The sequence below is a fragment of the Triticum aestivum genome, chromosome 2A (genome assembly GCF_018294505.1).
Source record: "Triticum aestivum cultivar Chinese Spring chromosome 2A, IWGSC CS RefSeq v2.1, whole genome shotgun sequence".
Lineage (NCBI taxonomy): Eukaryota > Viridiplantae > Streptophyta > Magnoliopsida > Poales > Poaceae > Triticum > Triticum aestivum.
In genome coordinates, this window is record NC_057797.1 from 364,193,496 (window position 1) to 364,200,623 (window position 7,128).

The following is a 7,128-nucleotide window of genomic DNA, read 5'->3' on the forward strand; positions in this document are numbered from 1 at the left end:
TATAAGGATTATACTCTGCTTTAGTGCAAGCCATTCAAAAAGCATACTTGATTCAAGTTTGGATATGAGAACACCGTGACAATAGTTTCTCTTTTTAGGATTCGTCAATGCCTCACCGTGCACCTCTCCTAGTCTCCCTTTCCTCCGTACATTTTTCGCATCCTCAATTCCTCCTAGCGTTCCTTCAAACAAGAAAATGAGAAGATATTTTTTTCAAGGGGCATCAACACAGAACCATGACCTTCACATCTTCTTGAAGACTATTGGCGAGTGAACCTTCATGCGGAGCCATGTTTTCCATTGACAAGGTCCTCCACCCTGGCCTATATCATAGAAGTTCTTTTCCATCAGATCTACAATGCCATATAACAAGATGATTTAAGAATGAATGTGTAAGTATTTCTAGCAGGAAATTCGTAGCATGAAAAGCATAGCAAATTCAAGTGCCAGAACATAACAGTGAAGTTGTACACTTTCATGCTGAGTTGAGCTTCAACAAAATGCCAGAGCTCTATCTTCAGCGAACTAGTAATATGAAAATAGCAGTACCAAAAATACAATCGTGAAATGGTGAGCACAAACTTAACTTTGGATGTTCAGTGCCAATTATGATGGCCAACTCAGTTGATGTTACCACGGAGAATCATATAACAAGCATTGAGCGTTAAATAGCTTGAAACCCTATACTTAAGGTCACTTGTCTATCTTATTGTAAATGACAGGATGTAATATTACATTATCATTACTTAATTGAAGAATATAATTATATCTGCGATTGTTATTAAAGCAAGCTTCATACACAAATTCTAGAGCATAAGATTTCTCTTTGTATAGAAGGTCCTAAAATCAGTGAGCTCTAGAAACTTCAGGCGGAAATTTATCACGAGGGCATACAAATTGAAGTATAATTTGAAGCATCTACTCGGGAAACTACAACTATGAACCATTTTATTTCGGCTTTAGTTCCTAATTTTTTCAATATTGACTATCTAGTGTGGAAAAGAGTGATTTATAACCCCTATTTCCATATTGGTAGTGCCAGGCACGACACTTCTCCGACAGGCACGCGTGCTGGCCTCCCCGGCCCAGGCATGACAAAGTTGCCTCACGGGCCGGCTCGACGGCCCATCTGGCACGCTGGCCTCTAGACTCACTGGCCATCCCTCGCCTTTTCCTCTCCCCCCGCCGTATCCCAACCCTAACCCCACTCACTCACCACTATCCCCTCCACTCACTCAATTCCTCTCGCACTTTACCCTCCCCCGCCGCATCGCCGCGTGCCTCGACGAGCCGGCCCGCGCGACTCCGCCCGCCGACCGTCGATCTGTCACATGTCGCTGTAGATCTTGGGGCTCACTCACCGGTCCTCTCCACTCACCCGCCACCTCTCGCCCTCTCCCCACCGCATCGCCGTGCGAGTCACCGACCCCGCAACCGCGCGACTCCGCCCGCCGACCACCGCATCAATCCCATGCCGTGGCCGGTCTTGTGGCTCATTCACCTATCTTCTCCACTCACTCCAACATCTCGGCCATCTCCCCTCCCCCTGCCGCATCACCGTGACCGTCGACCATGCGACTCCGCCCGCCGACCACCGCATCGGCGCGGCTAGGGGCTCCGACGAGCTGTGTGCGGCACGACCAACGAGGACGGGCGCAGCTAGCTTACTGAAACAGGCACGGGTGCTCGGTCTGGTCCCGTTCTACTCGCATCCGCGACAGTGTTCGTCTCCGGTGAAGTGGCAGGTGGATCCGAAGCGCAGCAGTTTAGGAGGGAATCGCTGGAAGGTGGGAGGGAGGACAAAAAAAACCACGATCGGTGGGACGAAAATTAACCGTGGAACGGAGACTACCAACTAAGACATTAGGAGTAGAGATAAACTCTAAAAAAATCAATCAAAAAAGTAGCGCGCTATAACAAAATAGGAGCGGCCTTAAAATACGCTATTAGCATGCTATATCGCACTATGGCATTCTATTAGCGAGGCAGTGTACATTGATTTATTTAGCTAGAAAATTCTACAGCGTGCTATTAGTGGTGCTTTTTTCAGTGAAAAATACATTACAAATATATTATTAGTAGACTCAAGGAAGCATCAATACATTTGTCAACATGCATTCCCTTGAATGGTAGCTTAACAACCCATCACAAAATCGTAGATACAGAAGATGTATACAAGAGGAGACGACAACATGTAGTCAATTCAAAACACAAGTATAAGAATTATAATCTGCTTTAGTGCAAGCCATTCAAAAAGCATACTTGATTCAAGTTTGGATATGAGAACACCGTGACAAAAGTTCTCTTTTAGGATTCGTCGATGCCTCACCGTGCACCTCTCCTAGTCTCCCTTTCCTCCGTACATTTTTCGCATCCTCAATTCCTCCTAGCGTTCCTTCAAACAAGAAAATGAGAAGGTATTTTTTCAAGGGTCATCAACACAAAACCATGACCTTCGCATCTTCTTGAAGACTATTGGCAAGTGAACCTTCATGTGGAGCCATGTTTTCCATTGACAACGTCCTCCGCCCTGGCCTATATCACCAAAGTTCTTTTCCATCAGATCTACAATGCCATATAACAAGATGATTTAAGAATGAACGTGTAAGTATTCCTAGCATGAAATTCCTTGCATGAAAAGCATAGCAAATTCAAGTGCCAGAACATAACTGTGAAGTTGTACACTTTCGTGCGGAGTTGAGCTTCAATACAATGCCAGACCTCTATCTTCAACGAACTGGAAATATGAAAATATCAGTACCAAAAATATAATCGTGAAATGGTGAGCACTAACTTAACTTTGGATGTTCAGTGCCAATTATGATGCCCAACTCAGTTGATGTTACCACGGAGAATTATATAACAAGTATTGAGCGTTAAATAGCTTGAAACCTTATACTTAAGGTCACTTGTCTATCTGATTGTAAATGACAGGATGCAATATTACATTATCATTACTTAATTGAAGAATATAATTATATTCGCGATTGTTATTAAAGAAATCTTCATACACAAATTCTAGAGCATCAGATTTCTCTTTGTATAGAAGGTCCTAAAATCAGTGCGCTCTAGAAACTTCAGGGGGAAATTTATCACGAGGGCATACAAAATTGATGTATAATTTGAAGAATCAACTCGAGAAACTACATCCAGGAACCAGTTTATTTCGGCTTTAGTTCCTAATTTTTTTAATATTCAATATCTAGTGTGGAAAAGAGTGATTTATAACCTCTATGTCCATATCGGTATGTCCCAGTTTCAGTCGTCATCATTTCAGTTATAGTTTCCTCTCGTGCAAGCCCCAAATCAGTAAGCTTCAGTTTCTTACGGTTTGTAGTAAGCAAAAAATTATCTGCCCACACAAAACTTTTATTAGGACATCGTAAAAGCATAAGAAGTGTGACAGAGCAGCTCTGACATAAAGGAAAAAAACAACTACTGGAAGAAGCTACAAGGTAAAGCAAGCAAAACAAAATGGTAAGACTGATAGGGAGAAAGCAACAAATCATGAGTGAAGCTTGAACAGGTACTAAGGCAAAGCAGATACCATGGATGTGAAATCAGGAACATTCAAGAATATGATGTAGAAACATCTTACTGAAAATTTTAGATGATTAATGGACCAACTACTGAAAATCAAAGAAGTTGAACCAAAAAGAAGAAACTAAAAACAATACCTTCGCAAGTAGTCATTCATTTTTGAAACCAGATGCTATGATGATGAGGTGCAAAAGGTGAAACAAATAGTACTCACACAAATAAGAAAAGAGTGTTTTATTGAAGTGTCGTTAATAGATGCTTTTAACCCACTTGATTCTACAAATAAATAAGCAACAGATCTGACTGCTGAATGCAATGGTTGGTATCTAAACGGGAAAAGGGTACATCGTCTTTAACCTGTTGACGCTATGACAGATTTAATCACCATTAGAAAAAATCCTAATTAGAAATGCATTAGAAATTTATTATGAATATTAAACATATTAAGGAGAAGTGTCTTGGCAAAAATAGAATAAAGCATTTAGGATAAGAATCTCACCTGCCAATGGAACCTAATCCAATAAATATAGGTAAAGATGAATAAAAACTTCCCATGACAGTGCTCCAAGTCATCATGATTTGCACACAGAGAGTCGAGCCCATTGCCTCCGCGTCTGCTCCCAGCTCCATCGACGGACCACCACCATATCCCGCGGCAGCTCCAACGGCGTCCCATCCGATCTGGGGCGTCCACATCAGCGCCCAGCACAAGCAGCGCACACACGGGCGTCCCCACCACGACGTGCAACAAAATCAGCCCATCGGCGGCGGTGCAGGGCCTCCACATTGGCGCGCAGCTCGAGCAGCCCACACACAACTAGAGCTAAATACCCATGCCTTGCCACTTGATGATAAATAAAGTATGGGTTCGTTAGTTAATATATTTAATCAAATATGCCAAGTACAACATATGTTCAGTTTTATCACATCTCGTATATACATTATTGATCTCATCAAACATTTTTGAATGTTAACATACATAAACAAAAGGTCATATTGTAACTCCTAACATACATACATGAATGTTAGCACTGTCACTGTCCTAGGGATAAAGAATTTGCATTGTTTCGTAACGAGTCTCGCCACTTTCGTCTGTTCTTGTGGTGACTCTCATAATCATAGACAATCTATTTTTGGAAAGATCGGGACGATGTTGCAATTACGCATGTCCAGAGAAAGCTGATCAGATGCCATAAGCCCATAATCATGTGCGAAGATGAAACTTAGAACGCGCCTTGCACTACAGTGAAAACATTCACCTCTCATATTTGCAGACCCAATGGGTAGTAATCCCATGTGCACCCTTTCTCCGAGCCACATCATGGTCGCCCCCACGCTCGCCAGCACGCTTGCCTTCCTCACGCACACTGCTTAGTTTAGGCTTCACCCCTGGCATTATTTAGTGAATACAAAAAACACTGACCTAAAATAGATAAGCTTGATTCTTCACTGCAGAGAATAAATTGGAGGTATTAGCAAAGACATGTACCCCATAATTTTGCTTGACATAATGGTGTGAGCATTAAAAACATTGAAACAAGAGTTTTTCAATTCAGTAAACTCGTAAGACCAAGCAGAATGACATTTCCAGGACGTAGTTTTGTTGTTGCCTTTCCTAATCAAACTATATCACAACTAAGAAGCACAAAAGGCTCAGAATTAAAAAATGAGGACTGCACAAATTAGTCATGATGGTATTGGAACTGCAAGCATCCTGCTAGGAAGGCCAATGGTCAAAACAAATATTGAGTCAGGACATAAAAGCAAGTTTTCAAGAGTCACAGATTACAAAATCACGGAACAACCTATGGATGCATTGCAATGTTTATTGGGTGTAATTATCCATGCTAGGCGGTTTATAAATGTACATCAACCTTTTTTGTCGACCTGTGAAATCCATCTTTTGGCTTCTCCAATTAAAAAAACTCGAGCTAAAGAATGGTTGTAACAATCTATAACACAGACCTTCACCAACAGAAGACGATCTTACCGGCCTTTCTTATTCCCTTATGAACCATAAACACATATAGGTCACTACCAGACAATACAAGGGTTGTTCATTCAGACTGGAGGCCGAGGCACACACCTGTACTCAATCAAGGATACTGCTGGCCCTCCTAAATTGATGTCAATAGAGAGCTCCTTTAGGTAGCTTAAGAAAACAACCTGAATGGGAATAGAGGTTGAATAAATACAAATGAAGAAGCTCCACTATACTGTTAACAGGGAAGAAATTTCCTTGCTCATCCTTCTTAGCAGGGAAATGCTTAAAATATCAAGAAGGCCAATAGTGTAGTTATATGCCACATATACGATAGAGGTCTAACAGTATACATGACATAGCACAAGGGCAACAGATTTCTTTGCTCAGATGACTAACACGAACCCCCCTGAAGATAACACAAGAGCGAGAATTTGGAATACATATGAAACAAAATATAACTAAATTGCAAATGCTACTTCTGTAAAAACTGTTTTTTTCTTTTCAGATCAAGATTCAAGACATCAGATACACTACCTCAAGGTCAGACCAACAAAGTAAACAAGGAGCTATACTATGTCCCTTACAAACTGACCGACGACCTTCTATGGTGGACAGCGGCCTTCACAACAGATGGCACCACGGAGAGCGGCGGGATCGAGGGAGCAGACAACCGAGGGCTCGCCGGCTCAGCTCGTGCGAGCAGTGAAGACGGCGGGCAGCGGCGGATCTCACATTGAAGATGCTCTAGGGTTACGCGAGGATGCACTGACGCGGGGAATGGGGCGGCTGCTGCATCCATGCCCCCAACCCGCTCGAGTGACTGCCGGCGGCGGATCCCGACATGGGGACGTTCCAGGGAAATACGCACAGACGTGCGCAATGGGGCGGGTGCGTCCATGTCCAGGTGGAGAAGGCGACGAGAGTACGAGGGAGAGGAAGAGGGAGAGGCAGAGGGGTGGCGGGTTTGGGTCACGAGGCAGCCAGGGCGAGGTGCGGCGGCGGAGGAGGAAGGCGGGAGGCGGCGGAAATGGGAACCCTAGAAGAGACATGGCCAAGCGATAGGAGATTGGAGAGATCAAGAGAGAGAGAGAGCAGTTGATCGATAGGTTTTTGAGTCGAGGGGAAAAATCGATTGAGAAAAAAGAAGCATGGGGCGATGGTGGTGGAAGTTGGAGATGAAAAAAAAACGAAAAAAAACCGGACGAAAATGGTGGGATGAAAATAAACCCAGAACAAAGACTACCAACTGAGACATTAGGAGTAGAGATTACAGTGGAAGACAAACGTACCAAAATCATAAGGATTCCATGCAAAAACAGTGTCATGAGTGGTGGCAGCAAACACAAGACCCTCGTATTGACTTGCATCACAGTACTCATCCGTGTAGAAAAATTTATTTTTGAGCAATATCCATCGAGGCGTGGAAGTAAGGATGGCAACAAGCTTGTCAAAGATAGCAACAACTTCATAGTTCTTGTAATTCCATAAGCGGTTGGGAACTCGACAAATTGTTGTCTTCTGTAGACGACAGTCACCATGATCATATTTGAACATACGTAGATCATCTGTGTGCTCAACCTCAGGGCAGTCTGTGATTTTTGGAA

General features: G+C 43.1%; 1 long non-coding RNA gene across 8 annotated transcripts; it reads right to left on the bottom strand.

Moving 5' to 3' along the window:
- LOC123188681 (uncharacterized) lies at positions 1-6,639 on the bottom strand. 8 transcript variants are annotated; one of them, XR_006495062.1, is made up of 5 exons: positions 6,124-6,639; positions 4,800-5,706; positions 3,230-4,384; positions 2,671-2,737; positions 1-2,535 (listed from the first exon to the last, which is right to left on the bottom strand). It is a non-coding gene; the product is annotated as an uncharacterized lncRNA (long non-coding RNA). The 8 variants fall into 8 exon arrangements; XR_006495063.1 differs by having other exon boundaries at positions 6,117-6,639; XR_006495060.1 differs by having other exon boundaries at positions 6,109-6,639.
- Between the last annotated feature and the right edge of the window lie 489 nt (positions 6,640-7,128).